The sequence below is a fragment of the Mauremys reevesii genome, unplaced genomic scaffold, assembly GCF_016161935.1.
Source record: "Mauremys reevesii isolate NIE-2019 unplaced genomic scaffold, ASM1616193v1 Contig11, whole genome shotgun sequence".
NCBI lineage: Eukaryota > Metazoa > Chordata > Testudines > Geoemydidae > Mauremys > Mauremys reevesii.
The window spans coordinates 133,879-151,004 of NW_024100727.1; the positions used below are offsets into that span (position 1 = coordinate 133,879).

At 49.9% G+C, this 17,126-nt stretch overlaps 1 protein-coding gene across 1 annotated transcript in view; it reads right to left on the minus strand.

Annotated features, from left to right (window-relative positions):
* Nucleotides 1-16,752, minus strand: part of LOC120392689 (stonustoxin subunit alpha-like) — a 51,086-nt gene extending 34,334 nt beyond the window's left edge. The window contains exon 1 of the mRNA XM_039517425.1: nt 16,725-16,752. The gene's annotated coding sequence lies outside the window, so the exon portion shown is untranslated. The remainder of the gene's footprint in view (nt 1-16,724) is intronic.
* Between the last annotated feature and the right edge of the window lie 374 nt (nt 16,753-17,126).

The following is a 17,126-nucleotide window of genomic DNA, read 5'->3' on the forward strand; positions in this document are numbered from 1 at the left end:
TTCCGCTCTGGTCTGGTAGCATTTTAAACCCACTTTTGCACAGGTATCAAAAATGAGGCAGGCACCAGGCAGGGAGACTCAGGATCCAAGCAGTTAGGAACCGAAGGAAGCAGTAAGAATAGTGGATTGGGAGACAGTGTGAGGAGAGATGTGGGCAGGGAAGAGAACAAGCAGGGCCTAGAAGGTGAGGACAAGGGACCTGATTCACTGCAGCTCTGCACGCTGTGGAGACACCAGAGCAAAGTGAGCTGAGAGTGGGTGTGAAATGCTGTTAGTCAGAATGGTCGTGTTTCACTCCCACCTTGCACTGGTGTAAGTGACTACACAGGGTGCAGGGCAAGAGTGATTTGGACCCTGAGCTTTTTAAATCACTAATGGCGATTTGCCATATTGTTAATACATTTAATTCTGTGCCTGTGCATTTCACACAATGAATCCTGTAATCCTGCCGACACTACAGGAAATGGTCACAGTATCCGGTAGGTGTGTAGCACGGGGGAAGCTGGGATGGTTTTGTTATTTGGCCAGGAAACAGAATTTCCAGCCCATGAAAAAAATTGATTTTTTGAAAGATGTTCTGTCCCAAATCAGGACCAAAACCCCCAAGCTGGACATTTTTAGTGGGACTAAAAGTCTGATACATTTTGTTTTGGAAATACCGAAATGTTCCAGCTGCCCAGGCTGCTGTTTCGGTGTCCCTGACACTGTGACGGAGCGATTCTGGCAGGACCCAACTGAGAGTGCCAAATCAGGACCAATTGCTTAAACTGGGCAGTCACAGCCCTAGGCTGGGGTTTTTCCACCCCTAAGGCAAACCAAACCAGCCAGACAAAGAGGACTTTGGTCTCACCCCACTGGCTAACCACAAGTCACACAAGCAATTTCCTTAGACACTCCAGTCTCCCAGTATCACCACCAGTGCACTCGTCCTGGGGATGAATGGTTATGAAAACCAACACCCCAATAAAAGAAAAAGGTTCTCTCGATCCCAAAGGACCAAGCCCCAGACCCAGGTCAATATACACATCAGATCTTACCCACAAATCACGCTGTTGCCAATCCTTTAGAATCTAAAATCTAAAGGTTTATTTACAAAGGGAAAAAGGTAGAGATGAGAGGTAGAATTGGTTAAATGGAATCAATTACATACAGTAATGGCAAAGTTCTTAGTTCAGGCTTGCAGCAGTGATGGAGTAAACTGCAGGTTCAAATTGAGTCTCTGGAGAACATCCCCCGCTGGGATGGGTCGGTCAGTCCTTTTGTGCAGAGCTTCAGTTTGTGGCAAAGTCCCTCCAGAGGTCAGAAGCAGGATTGAAGACCAAATGGAGATGATGCATCAGCCTTATATAGACTTTTCCAGGTGTAAAAATCTCTTTGTCCTCATTGTGGAAAATTACATCAAAATGGAGTCTGCAGTCACAAGGACAAGTCTCTGCATACTTTGCTGAGTCACAAGGCGTGTCTGCCTTCTCTCCATGGGTCAGTTGTGTAGCTGATGGTCCTTAATGGGCCATCAAGCCAGCGAGGCAGGGCTAGCACCAGCTTGTCTGGGATATTTCCCAGAAGCAGAGCATAATACAAAATACAGACAGTACAGAGCCAATACTTATACTTCAACTACAAAATGATACACAGACATAGAGACAGCATAATCATAACCAGCAACCCAGAACCTGGTCTTAGACACCTTAAATGACCCCCTTTACTTAAGATTTGGTGCCACTACAGGACCTTGGTTGCAACCCATGTTCTATATGGTCCCAAGTTATATCAATAACGTCACACCCCCAACGCAAAATTGATGCAGGAAGGGATGACAAAACATCACTGACTGCATCCCAAGAGCCCCCTTTCCTTGGGTTTGTCTCACTACAGCTAGTGTTGGGCTAGAGGCCGTACCAGTGTATAACCGAAATGGTTTATCAAAGTCATGTTCAATAACATGAATGAATCTCTTTACAAACTAAAGGTATAACTTGGTTAGCTTTTGCAGCATGGTTCCTGTATGTTTCATGTGATCTTGCCAAGAGCTAAAGAAAACAGCTACTTTATCCATACCAGCTTTGGCCACTGTTTGGAACCCATTTAACATTAAACCAATGTAGATATTGATGTTGTTCATAGTACAGGAATCTTGGCATTTAGCCATGAAAGCAATATGGTAGTGTGCCTCAGTTTCCCCTTTCATACAGCACATCAGGTCTGGAATGTATTTTCCCCTGTGAAACGTTCCAATACTGTTTACAGGCATTAACTGTGAAACATTAGTATAGCAAGGCCCTTTAACGTAAAGTGTGTTTTCATGTATTCCTTTCAACATGTTCAAGGGACTTTCCAAAAGATTAGGCACATTGTACATTGTTACAGTTCTTGGCAATAGCAACACATTAGTTACAAAAATTAGCATTAGCAATAACAACAAATTGATTGCAAGTGTCCATCTACAAACATGTTTGTCATGCCATACCCTTGGCTCAATACCATTGGAGTTTGGGCCTTTTAGGGTTAACCTGTGGCTTCCCTTTGCAAAAATCAGTTCTCTCTTTCCTCCTTGTTCTGCAGGATGAGACCCTGATTTCTCTTGCTTAACAGAATTCACTGGCTGATGGGGTGGGCCCTCTGTGCTAACAGCTATTAGCAAGTCTTTCTTCCCCCTGCCAGCCAAGTAATTCACATTAACACAGACACTAGCTTTTAACTCTTTAGCTGCTATGGATTCCAAAGCTGGACTTGGTCTTACAGAGATACCACACCAATTCAAAGAGTCTGAGGGTGAGAGCTGACTTGCTCTCCCCTGCCTCCTCAAGCATTCAGCCATACAACTGTTCTGCTCTGAAACACCAGTAACTGAATCTGTCCTCAGACCCTGAAGCACAGACTGCTCACTTACAGATTCAGCATGGAGACATTCCTGTCCCAACACCATTGTCTCTCCAACAAGCTGGCCACACACAGCCAGGTGGTTATAGGGCTGCTCAACTTCCTTAACAGCTTCTACTCCACCTGAGACCTTTTCAAAGCTGCCCACACTGGATCTCTCAAAAGGAAAGTCAGTGGATCCATTCACAACCGAAAATTTCTGGCTGTTAGGAACTGAAACTTTCTTGATTAAATCACTTTTACACCCTTCAGTTGCAGTAAACTGCTTGCACAGGCTACCATGAGGATTCCTTTCCCTAGGAGCTTCTCTAAGCAGCAATTCACCCCTCTCAGAAATTCTGCCCTTCCCCTCTTCACCTAGGGCTTGCTCTAAAGGAACACTTCCCTGCGCACCCACAGACGCTTTCTGGGTCTCACTTACATTCAGAATCACTTCAGGCCCAACAGGCGGATTCCTACACAATCCCCTTTTAGGCACACCTACAGACTTTCTAGATAACAGGTCAGAAGCAGTCTCCTTCCCTTGGCCATGAACAAGTTCAGGAATCTTTTCCTTCTTGCTACAAGTTGTCAAACTGTCAGTAGGTAACACAATTAAATCACCTTCCTGCTCTCCTTGTGCCCTGGCTAGGGTATTACCCTGACCAGACAGAGTTGCTGCACCCTTTTCCAACCACACATTAGCAACTGGCAAACTACAAGCACCAGAATTGTCTGTTCTCTGGGATTTTGCTAAGACACTAACTGGATGCAACCTAGTCACAGTGCCATTCTCCCCATCAGACACAAACTTAGGACCATTCCCTCCCTGGGCTTTAGCTGTATTTACAACCAACTCCGAGACAACTGCATCACCCTCAACCATCACAGGCTGAAAGGCACCTTCTGTCTGCTCCACAGACACAGAAGAGCCGGAGACACATTCTCCTTCACCAGACACACAGCTTGGGATTTCACTTCCCTTGTCCCAGCGCACAGGGCTGTTCACAGACAACTGCTTGGAGACTGGGGTAGCTTCCTTCATAGGCAAGTCAATACTCCTGACAGACACAGGCACATTCCCTCCACTGTCACATTTCTCCACACAGGACACAGGTAAGGGATAGGGACACTCCTCTTCCACTATCCCTGTCTTCCCAAACTGCTGATTAGACAAAGCCATCAGCTCACAAGGCTGCCTAGGCTCCTCCAAACTTTCCCTACCAGGCACATTGCCACTCCCAACAGATAAGCTGCTGCTTTTTTCACTACACTGAGCTACTTTCAGCAAATCACAGTTACCCATTTCAGGTTCACTTCTACAAGCTGCACTAGCCACCAATCCATCACCTATCACAAATTTACCCTTTCCTTCCTCAGTTAGGGCTTTAACCTGACCATTTACTTTAATCTGCTCCTGAGAAACATTTTCCTCACCAATGAGATCTTTCTGCTCTTGATCTAACTCCAGATTCACTTCTGAGACATCAGACAGACATTCAGAAACTCCACTCACAGACACACTGCTTCTTGGCACAGACAAACCTTTGGAGCAACCCACCTCAGGCAAATCATTGCCCACAATAGACACAGGTTTAAGATCATTTCTCCCCTGTGACTGGCTACCTGGACTGAACAAAGCTTTAACAGTTTCCCCAATTAAAAGATCTTTAGGCAATAACTTCCTGACGCCAGCTATCACTTCATGCTGAGCCCCATTCCACTCAAGGTGGATTCTGGCTAAAGGCACACGGACAGTAAACTGACAGAGGATCACAACATTCACACTCTGATTTGGTAAATAATCTTCCTCTTTGACCAGATCTGCTTTAACAAGAGTGATGTTAGAAGCCATAATTTGCCCTAAACAGCTTTTACCATTGACTTTTACACACTCTATGAATTTTCCATTACCATTCCCATCTATAGCACTGGCACAATTTATGGGGCCACCCTCTACTGAACACACAGTAACAGCATTGACATAAAAGGTGGCATTGTTGGGGTACATTTGGTTACCCCCAGACAACTGCTCAGAGTTATACAACATACCAACATTGTTACAAACTGGACTTTCAAGAGGATACAGTCTCTGCTGTTCTTCCATTGCTTTTTTGACTTGGAGTTGGAGTCTAGCTGTCTCCTGTTGCATCTGTCGAGTTTTCTCCTCAGCAGCCAGCAGCTCCAGACGCCTCTTACGAGCTTTTTCTTCTCTCTTAGCAACTTCTTTCTTTCTCTCATCAGCCTCTTTCTCCATTCGAATTTCTGCCAGTTCTTGCTCATAATCAAACTGCAGGCTGTCTCTCAAGGCTTGCAGTTTCCTTGCTTTTCCTGATGCTTTCTGTCTCATAGTCACTGATCTTTAACCAACCAAACTCTCAATCCCAAAGTTAAAATTTGGATAGCGTGGGGTTCTGACCCAAAGCTTAATTGACCTGGTTCTGTGGATCCAAGCACGACTACGCCACTGTGACGGAGCGATTCTGGCGGGACCCAACTGAGAGTGCCAAATCAGGACCAATTGCTTAAACTGGGCAGTCACAGCCCTAGGCTGGGGTTTTTCCACCTCTAAGGCAAACCAAACCAGCCAGACAAAGAGGACTTTGGTCTCACCCCACTGGCTAACCACAAGTCACACAAGCAATTTCCTTAGACACTCCAGTCTCCCAGTATCACCACCAGTGCACTCGTCCTGGGGATGAATGGTTATGAAAACCAACACCCCAATAAAAGAAAAAGGTTCTCTCGATCCCAAAGGACCAAGCCCCAGACCCAGGTCAATATACACATCAGATCTTACCCACAAATCACGCTGTTGCCAATCCTTTAGAATCTAAAATCTAAAGGTTTATTTACAAAGGGAAAAAGGTAGAGATGAGAGGTAGAATTGGTTAAATGGAATCAATTACATACAGTAATGGCAAAGTTCTTAGTTCAGGCTTGCAGCAGTGATGGAGTAAACTGCAGGTTCAAATTGAGTCTCTGGAGAACATCCCCCGCTGGGATGGGTCGGTCAGTCCTTTTGTGCAGAGCTTCAGTTTGTGGCAAAGTCCCTCCAGAGGTCAGAAGCAGGATTGAAGACCAAATGGAGATGATGCATCAGCCTTATATAGACTTTTCCAGGTGTAAGAATCTCTTTGTCCTCATTGTGGAAAATTACATCAAAATGGAGTCTGCAGTCACAAGGACAAGTCTCTGCATACTTTGCTGAGTCACAAGGCGTGTCTGCCTCCTCTCCATGGGTCAATTGTGTAGCTGATGGTCCTTAATGGGCCATCAAGCCAGCTAGGCAGGGCTAACACCAGCTTGTCTGGGATATTTCCCAGAAGCAGAGCATAATACAAAATACAGACAGTACAGAGCCAATACTTATACTTCAACTACAAAATGATACACAGACATACAGACAGCATAATCATAACCAGCAACCCAGAACCTGGTCTTAGACACCTTATATGACCCCCTTTACTTAAGATTTGGTGCCACTACAGGACCTTGGTTGCAACCCATGTTCTATATGGTCCCAAGTTATATCAATAACGTCACAGACACACAATGTGTTCCCCAGTATTGGGGGTAGCTGTGTTAGTCTGTATCCACAAAACAATAAGGAGTCTGGTGGCACCTTAAAAATTAACAGATTTATTTGGGCATAAGCACCGGACTCCTCGTTGTTTCAATGTATTCCCTAGACATGGCAACCCAGCAGGAGGAGGGTGATCCTGTGACTAAACTCACATGTTCCCGTGGAAGGTGTTGATCTGTCAAGTCTGTCAGAAAAGTTTTGACCATTTGAGTTTGTGATGTTGCACACCATATGCTTTATGAAAATATGCTTTTGAATATGACGTAACTGAAATATGCTTTACACTGAATACCCCTTGTATGGTATCATTAGAAAGCTTATAATCTACTGCATGTGTTCATCCTGTTCATACACATGTATCATTCTTATATCTGAAGTTAGAAATATAAGATATGAACTTGTATTACTGATGTAGTCACCAGGTGAGGGCCGTCAATGGGGCATTAGGAACTTGATGGCTCCCATTGACCAGGACAATTGGTTGCAAATGGCCTTGTTTACTTGAAACCTTCCTGTGTATCACTGAAAGAGAGATATGCACAATGTGATATATGCCATCATGTGCCAGCAATGCCCCTCTGCCATGTACATTGGCCAAACTGGACAGTCTCTACGCAAAAGAATAAATGGACACAAATCAGCCATCAGGAATCATAGCATTCAAAAACCAGTAGGAGAACACTTCAATCTCCCTGGTCACTCAATAATAGACCTAAAAGTGGCAATTCTTCAACAAAAAACCTTCAAAACCAGACTCCAATGTGAAACTGCAGAACTGGAAGAGAACATAATGGTCAGAACCATCCCTACCTAAATCCATTCACTTTGACTGAGTTACATGAGAGCTATTTCTGAATGGTCCTTCATTTTCATACTGAAGAATGGGTCCGGTCCTTCTTATCATAGTGTCAAGGGGCATTTTCCCCCCCTAACTGGACCATGGACAAATCAAAAGAGTCACAGGCATTTTTCCCCTCTGGAAGTTTTATTGCCTCAGAAATTTACTGTCATAAAAGCACCCTCCCGAATCACTGCTGGGAAGGTTTGATCAGTTCCCTAGAACAGCATTTCCCTACCTGCTTATCTGCTCTGGGAAGATTCATCTGAAAGTTTGCAACAGTTGCAAGGTGAGACACGTGGTGCTGGTTCTTATGAATATTTCTTGTGTATCCTGGAAACTAAATATACCTCTTACTTTGTGAGCCATGCCTAAATAGGTATCCATTAATGGGTAATAGTTATTAATAACCCAGCTTATTAAAATATTACAATAGTGATGCAACAGAACAATTATTTAAAATAATAACACTTGTTCAGATGTCCTAATATCTCAAGTCACATTAGATGATATTCAATCCAAAAAGTAAAGATAAGGGGAAAATGGGAGGGGGGATTATTCAGGCCTTTCTTCCATTATTTTAGATTGTGTCTCAGAAATATTGAGCAGTACCAGTAGTTTTTCGATGATCAAAATACACTTCACAGACTCCAGCCACTGCCTAAAAACAAAGACACCAGTTAACACCTAAAGAAAGCTTTGCATTGGCGGCAAAAATGGAACTACTGTATTAGAAATAGCTATCAAGGCAAGATTTAAAGATAACTACATTGAGATTAAAAAACAGAAGTACTTGTGGCACCTAAGAGACTTACAAATTTACTTGAGCATAAGCTTTCCTGGGCTAGAAACCACTACATAGGATGCACGTAGTGAGCAGATAGACACACATACCGAGAACATGAAAAGGTGGGAGTAGCCCTACCAACTCTAAGGGTACGTCTACACTACAAGACTATTTCGAATTAACTTAATTCGAATTTGTGGAATCGACCTTATGAAGTTGAATTTGTGTATCCACACTAAGGACACTAATTCGACTTTGTGAGTCCACACTAACGGGGCCAGCGTCGACTTTGGAAGCGTTGCACTGTGGGAAGCTATCCCACAGTTCCCGCAGTCGCCGCTGCCCATTGGAATGCTGGGTAGAGCCCCCAATGCCTGCTGGGGAAAAAATGTGTCGAGGGTGGTTTTGGGTAACTGTCGTCATTGAACCGTCAATCACGCCCTCCCTCCCTGAAAGCGCCGGCGGGAAATCTGTTCGCGCCCTTCTCTGGTCGGTTACAGCGCGGACGCCACAGCACTGCGAGCATGGAGCCCGCTGCGATCATCGCTGCACTTATGGCCGTTGTCAACTCCTCGCACCTTATCGTCCACCTCTTCCACAGTCAGCTGCTGAGAAATCGGGCGAGGAGGCTCTGGCAGCGCGGTGAGGAGAGTCGCGCAGACCTCTCACAAAGCAGGGTACGCCGCGCAGTGGAGATCATGGTGGCAATGGGTCAAGTTCATGGTGTGGAATGGTGATTCTGGGCCCGGGAAACAAGCACGGACTGGTGGGACCGCATAGTGCTGCAGGTCTGGGATGAATCACAGTGGCTGCGAAACTTCAGGATGTGTAAGGGCACTTTCCTTGAACTCTGTGACTTGCTGGCCCCTGCCCTGAAGCGCCAGGACACCCGGATGCGAGCAGCCCTGACTGTGCAGAAGCGAGTGGCCATAGCCCTCTGGAAACTTGCAACGCCAGACAGCTACCGGTCAGTAGCGAACCACTTTGGCGTCGGCAAATCTACCGTAGGGCTTGCTGTGATTCAAGTAGCCCATGCAATCGTTGAGCAACTGCTCTCAAAGGTAGTGACTCTAGGAAACGTCGAGGTCGTCAGAGATGGCTTCGCCGCAATGGGATTCCCAAACTGCGGTGGGGCTATAGATGGGACTCACATCCCTATCCTGGGACCAGCCCACCAGGCCAGCCACTACATTAACTGAAAGGGCTACTTTTCTATGGTGCTGCAAGCACTGGTGGACCATAGGGGACGTTTTACCAACATCTACGTCGGGTGGCTGGGCAAGGTTCATGACGCGTGTGTGTTCAGGAACTCTGGTCTGTTTAGACGCCTCCAGGCAGGTAGTTTCTTCCCGGACCACAAAATAACGGTTGGGGATGTGCAGATGCCTACAGTGATCCTCGGGGACCCAGCCTACCCGCTAATGCCCTGGCTCATGAAGCCCTATACAGGCGCCTTGGACAGTGAGAAGGAACTCTTCAACTACCGGCTGAGCAAGTGCAGAATGGTGGTGGAGTGTGCTTTCGGACGTCTCAAGGGGAGATGGCGGAGCTTACTCACTCGCTCGGACCTCAGCGAAAAAAATATCCCCGTTGTTATTTCAGCTTGCTGTATGCTCCACAATCTCTGTGAGAGCAAGGGGGAGACCTTTATGGCGGGATGGGAGGTTGAGGCAAATCACCTGGCTGCTGATTACGCTCAGCCAGACAGCCGTGCCGATAGAAGATCCCAGCGGGAAGCGCTGTGCATCCAGGAGGCTTTGAAAGCTAGGTTCCTCAGAGAGTAGGGTAACCTATGACTGTCCACTTGACTTACAGACAAGCTGAACCTGAGCCTGTTTCAGTGACTGTTGACTTCGATCTGCGGTTACATACCCCGTTCTCCAGGTTTCCCCCCTTCTAACACACGTTTTAAAATAAAGTTAATTGAACACTGATTATTAACAAAGTTTTCTTTAATTATGAATTCCTGTTCTAGGGTTGAAACATGGACGCAGACTGTGGTGGGTACGGTGTGCACTGATGTACAGACCGCTTCTACACTAGAGGAATGACAGGCTTCTGCTCCTACAGCGGTCTCTGGGGGGAGGACGGTTGCGGGTGGGTGTGCAGGAAGGGGTGGGTTTGCAGGAAGGGGTGAGGGGTGCCGTCTTTGGGACGGAGTTTGGATGCAGGCTCTGGGCTGGGGGTTGGGGCGTAGGAAGGGGTGAGGGGTGTGTGGGAAGGGTGAGTATGTGTCCGTGGATGAGGGCTCTTGCTGGGGCTCAGGGCATCGGAGAGGCTCGTGGCTAGGGTGGAAGGGCATGGTAAGGGCAGCCTGCCTTGCCATTTGTGGATGGCAGGCGCTAGGACCCTGGGGCAGCATAGACCTCACAGACTGACCCGGGGCAGCATACACCTCCCAGACTGACCCTGGTGCCTAGTGACTGCAGTCTGTGTGTGTCCTGCTGTTGATCCTGCCCCCAAGTCTGTACCCTGGTAATGAAGGCTGTCCTATGCAATTAAAAAAACCCTCCCCCCCCTTCAGACAAAGTCTTCTGACAAGAAAAATGGGATGGAAACAGTGAATAACAACAAACTACTTTTAATACTCAACTACACAGTGGGGGGATGAAACTTGGATTTGGGACTGGGTGATGCAGGAAGGGAAGCACTTCTCAAAGTTTATGGCATCAGAGCTGTGTGGTACATGAGCGCTCTGCTGGGGTGCTGTGCCAGTTTTCACGGCCCCTAGCGCCCCTCCTTCTTGTTATTTTGGGTGAGGGGGGGACAGGACTTTGTGGCAGGGGATTGCGGTTGCAGATACAGTGCAGGGGGGCTCTCTCCTCCTGCCTGCGGTCCTGCAGAACATCTACAAGGCGCTGGAGCGTGTCCGTTTGCTCCCTCATTAGCCCAAGCAGCGTTTGAGTCACCTGCTGGTCTTCCTGCCACCACCTGTCCTCCCGTTCGATGTGTGAGCGCTGGTGCTGACATAGGGTCTCCCTCCACTGTCTCTGCTCGGCCGCCTCGGCTCTGGAGCAGGCCATCAGTTCCGAGAACATGTCGTCCCTAGTCTTTTTCTTTCGCCGCCTAATCTGCGCCAGCCTCTGTGAGGGGGATGCCGGGGCAGTTCGGGAAAGAGCCGCAGCTGTGTGATGGGAAAAAGGAAGTGATTTCCTTGAAAAGATACATGTTTGCGAACACTGAACACAGTCTACTCAGTTTCTGTGAACAAGACCATACAGGGAACCTAGTCTCACGAGCTCTCAGGACAAGTTCGAGATTTTGGAAGACACTTTCAGTGGCTGCGGTCTTGCACCGGAGATCGGACAAGCGGGGCGGTACAGCTGAATCCCTTTATCAGCCAGGCCTGGTAAGCCCTACACTATAGGCTGCTTGACAGTTAATGGGTAGCTGTGCCCTCCCGCAGAAGGCAATCTGGAAAGCATAAAGTCCGACCCTGTTCCAGCCCCTCGCGGCTGGGCCCGGGAAAGATCACTGTATGCTTTTCCTCTGCGGCCTCCAACACGTGCCTGTTGAACGAAGGTCTTTGCTATGCAAAGAAAAAGTCAAGCATTCACAATAGTAACAGTACACTAATTGCCCTACTTAGATGCAGCAGTCGCCGCACGACATTACCCTGAGGCGGGTCACTCGGAGAGAGAGAGAGAGGATGCTGCGGGAATCCCTGCACAGACCAGGACCATATGCAGCCATGCTGGTGGAGGCAATGGTTCCGCTTTATGTGAGGATGGCCTGGCGCGGAAGAGTGTGCTTCCATGGGGCACCAAATAAGGCACCTCTCCCCAGGAACCTCCTGTGGAGGCTTTTCGAGCACCTCTACGAGACCTTCGTGGAAGTGACCGAAGAGGATTTCTATTCAATCCCTATATGTGTGGACCTTCTTTTTATATAGTTTTATATGGACAACTTTTTAGCTAGTTTTTAGATAGTATATATTCCTGTTTTTTAAGAAATAAATGGTTCCATGTTTATAACACTTACCGACTGATCCTTCCCCTGATTCTGAGTCCGTGTTAACGGCCGGGGAGGGTTGGTAGGGGATCTCTGTGAGGGTGACCCGAGATCTGACCCGGTATGGCCTTTCTTATGTTCTTATGTTCTTATGATGAAGAGATCCTGGCTGTCGGGGAAAGCGGTATTGTAAGCGCTATCGCCTGCGTCGTCCTCCACAAACCCTTCCTCATCTTCCCCATCGGCGAACATCGCCGAGGAACTGCCCCTCGACACTATCCCATCCTCAGAGTCCACGGTCACTGGTGGGGCAGTGGTGGCAGACCCACCTAGAATAGCATGCAGTGCCTCGTAGAAGCGGCATGTCTGGGTCTGGGCTCCGGAGCGTCCGTTTGCCGCTCTGACTTTTTGGTAGCCTTGTCTCAGGTCCTTGATTTTCATGCGGCACTGCATTGTATCCCGGCTATATCCTCTGAATGCCATGGCTTTGGAGACCTTCTCGTAGGTCTTTGCATTCTGTTTGTTGGAGCGCAGCTCCGAAAGCACAGACTCATCGCCCCACACAGCGATCAGATTCAGGACTTCCCGGTCTGTCCATGCTGGGGACCTCTTTCTATTCTGGGATTGCATGGACTCCTCTGATGGAGAGCTCTGCATCGTTGCAGGTGCTGCTGAGCTCGCCCCGATGTCCAACCAGGAATTGAGATTCAAACTGGCCAGACAGGAAAAGGAATTCAAATTTTCCCGGGTCATTTCCTGTGTGGCTGGTCAGAGAATCCAAGCTTGGACTGCTGTCCAGAGCGTCAACAGAGTGGTGCAGTGTGGGATAGCTCCCGGAGCTAGTAAGTTCGATTTGCATCCACACCAAGCCTAATTCGAGCTAGCCATGTCGAATTTAGCGCTTCTCCACTAGTCGGGGTGGAGTACCGAATTCAAACTAAAGAGCCCTCTAGGTCGAATTAAATGACTTCTTGGTGTGGACGGTTGCACGGTTAATTCGAATTAACGCTGCTAAATTCGAATTAAAGTCCTAGTGTAGACCAGGCCTAAGAGGCTAATTAATTAAGATGAGCAATTATCAGCAGGAGAAAAACCTTTTGTAGTGATAATGACAAGAAGGTGTGAGAATACTTAACATTGGGGAAATAGATTCAATGTGAGATTATAGCAGCGCAACTGAACTGTGGTTTCTCTCATAATTATGGACATGGCAGATGAAAGAGGGTCCGGCCATGAAATGTTTAACAAGTCAGAGTCAGTTTAAGAAAAAAAATGAAATATTTTTCGTGTGTGTTTCTGGGTTTGTCTAGAAAATGCAATCGCCCCTCAGAACCCCGGACGGAGTGAGGCCGATCCGCCTTTCAGCACCAGGGACAGCGACAGGCAGCCCTGCCCCAGCAAGTTAGCGCCCTGGACAGAGCACAGAGCTTCCAGTTCGATCCTGAATTCTCTTTCTCCCCCCATCCTAGTCTAAACCCGCCCGGTGAACGGGGCCACCGGAGGGGTTGCTAGCCCACAGACAGATAAGGTGCTGAGCCAGAAGCACCGGTTTAAAGCCTCCCCACTTTTCCCTTCCAGCACGGTGAGTCGAGTGTCGGCTCAGAACGCAATTGGCAAATCGGTGACTGTTGAATGTGAACCCGAGGCTCGGCACCAGGCAGGAATCGAGCGATTGCAGAGCCCAGAGAGACCTCAAGTGTTGCCTTGGCCAAACTCTCCAGCTCCCCGGCGGGATCCCTTCGGGAAAGGAAAGGGGGGACCCGCTTTAGAAGCAGCCCCTCACCCAGGAGTTCGAGTGACGGGGGCGAGAGGAGAAATCCCCGGGAACCCGGGTGGCGGGGCCGGGCTGCTCAATGAGGTGAGTAACTCAAGGCTGCGGGGCTGCCGGGCCCAGCGGGGATCTCAGGGTCCCCCTCCCCGGGGAGTCCCTCCAGCCTGGGCCGAGGGAGGAGCGGGGAGCGCTCAGCCAGCCACCCTCCGGCGCTAACCTCGGAGACCCAGCCGAGGCTCTCAATTGCGGGGTGTCCCGGCCCCTCCGAAACGGGAGTGAAATTCTCGCCGCTTGTCCCCCTCTCTGCGGTTCCCCTGTAACTCCCGCGGGAGCGGTCAGCTGGTAGGTCCAGCGAGCGCCTGGTTCAAACCCCGCCGCTGAGCGCGGCTGGGCCTCCTGCCCGCTCCCGCTCTGGGTCCGAGCCCTCTTCTCAGCCGGCGCTTGGGGTCAGGGCCGGCTCTAGCTTTTCGGCCGCCCCAGGCAGAAAAGAAGAGCGCCGCCCCCCCCCCAGCGGCGCCGACCGCAGCCCGAGCCCCCGCCCCCCGAGCAGCGCAGCGCCGCCCTAGCCCCCCCAGGGAGGCGGCCCGCAGCTGGCTACCGGTTGGTCTGAAGGGTGGGGGGTGGCCGCTGCCCGCAGGAGAGCAGCGCGAACAAGCTGAGGGGCGGCCCCTCCTCTGCAGCTGGGGCAGGGCCGCGCTACCGGCTCCGCCTGGGGGGGGTTGCTTACCGCGGACCGGCGGGAGCCGGTAGCGCAGCCCTGCTGGGGCTGCAGAGATGGGGCCGCTTCTCGGAGTGCACCGGCGGGGACAAGCGGAGAAGCGGCCCCTCCTCTGCAGCCCGGGCAGGGCTGCGCTACCGGCTCCCGCCTTTCCGCGGTAAGCAACCTCCCTCCTCCCTCCCCCCCAGGCGGAGCTGGTAGCGCGGCCCTTCCCCGGCTGCAGAGGAGGGGCCGCTTCTTGGTGTGCACCCGCGGGGACAAGCCGAGGAGCGGCCTGTCCTCTGCAGCCGGGGAAGAGCTCCCGCCGCTCTTCCGTTAAGCGGGCACATACACGCCCGTCATTTCGCCGCCCCCTAAATTTCGCCGCCCTAGGCACCTGCTTGTTTAGCTGGTGCCTAGAGCCGCCCCTGCTTGGGGTCCTCGGCAGGGCAGGGCAGGGCAGGGAGGTGGAGGTTCCCCGCGTTCCCTGCACGGATCGCAGCCGGTTCGATGGCTCTGCCCCGATCAGTGCCCGGGCCGGGACTGGCTTTTCCTACACACCGCGCAGCTATCCGCTGCTTCCCTAAAGTGGAGCCACGTCGCTGTTCGGCGAGTCTCCGCTTAGCGCCCGTGCCCCACCCGGGTGCTTTTCATGAACGAACAACAATGGAAACTCTCCAGCCATCCCCTCTCCTCGCCCTTTGAAAATTAAAAATAACAATCCCCATAAACGTGACCGGGTGGAGTCTGGTTTTTTCTGGCCGCCAGGAACGATCACTCATCAGCGCCGATCGTTTGTAATTTACAATTATTGTTATTTTTATTGGGGCTGATGCCAATTCCCAAGAGAGATGGAATCACCCAGTAGGTGATCCTTGAGATCTTTGACTGAACTCGGTTAATAATCTCATGCTAATTTGAAAGCATCTCAATACATTTAGTATCTTTAGCATCATATTGCAGAGGATGCCCCCTCTATAAACATGGATTCGTGGTGTTCAGGTTTTTCTGGTCTATAGGTCATTCCCTGGTGATAACTACAGCTGGTCAGATATCATGTGCCAAATGACTGATGAGCTTGTCACATTTTGGTTAGTGAATCACTCCTGACTTCTGCAAGTGTATTCATGATTTATTAACTATTCAGAATACTCGGGATGAAATGCTCTCTGGCAGGGTATGTGTTTGCAGCCTCTTCACTTTGAATGTTATTCATTCCAATAAGTGTTCAAAGAATATTCATTTGTGCTAAAACTCACTGAGCTTTTGTGATTTGTGAACCTTTTAATAAATAACCAGCAGTTGCCTGAATACTTGTAACGAGCGATGTAACATCATGAATCCTAACCGGCTGAAGCTGGTGCTTTTACTCAAAGCTCTGAAATACCCCAGACCCAGCTATCCTGGAGACCAGCTTCTTTAAGATAGTGCCCAGGTATCAGGTAAACTCGGCTGGGAGGATCTCAATGTTGCTGAATCTATACTAGCAGCTGAAAGCCCCAGGCTGTCACACAGATGGAATTTGTAACGTCATGTGCAGGGCCGGCTCTGGCTCGCCCCAAGAAAAAAAAAAGGAGGGGTGGGGCCACCGGAGCCGCAAAGCAGGGAAAAAACAGAAACAAAACCACAGCGGCCAGAGCAGCAAAGCGCGGGGGCAAAACACGGCGCAGCTGGGGCGGCAAAGGGGGGGGGGGAACGGCGCAGCCGGCAAAGCAGGGGAAAAACAAGACAAAAAACCCTACAGGGCGGCCGGAGCCAGGGGACTCCCTGTGCTGCAGAGCGGGCGCCCGGGCTAATGGGGGAAGGGGAGGGAGGGAGGGGAGAGAGAGAGAAGGAGGCGCTCACCACCTCCGCGCCGCCTGCCGGGAGAGCTCCGCGCTGCTCCGGTCGGCGGGGAGGGAAGGACGCGGGCTGCCCTGCCGGGTGCTGCCCTCCTCCGCCCCCTACATGGCGGCCAGAGCAGCAAAAAAAGCGTCAGTGCCGCCCTAGGAGTGGGCGGAAGCCGCCCCCTAGAATCTGCCGCCCCAAGCACCAGCTTTCTCAGCTGGTGCCTGGAGCCAGCCCTGCATCAGCTGGATCTTGTACAGACAGAGAGAGAGAGAGTCAGACAGAGCTCTGCCAGTCAAGTACCTGTTCCTCCTGTAACCCCGGAGCACTTTCAGTGACAGATCTTCAGTTATACACATTCTCTAGTCAGACATTGCAACCAAGTGTAGGACAATCAGCCAACAATACCTGTGTGCCTGGAGAACGAACGTGTGCTCCTCCTGCAGCCTCTGGAGCCGCTTCCAGCCGCTGTGCCGTCCGGCCAGGCTAATGGGGCTCTGCCAGGACTGAGAGCAATTTATAGGGATGCTTCTGCTATGTCACCGATAGAAAGTAAAACTGAAACGAACTGCTTATGGAAAGACAGAGATAGAATCAATTATTGATGTATGTAGTTTGTGTGGGGTGGAGTTGGAACCTGATTAGCAAGCGACCACATGGCTACCACTCTGAATTCTAGATGTGTTATATAGGAACTGGGTAACCTGACAGCTCTCAACCTGCCCCAGCATCGGAAACAGAGCAGCGTGTGAACCAGAGAACTGAAGTGCTGGTACCTCTCTCCCATCAGGGAAGCAGTTGGGTTGATCA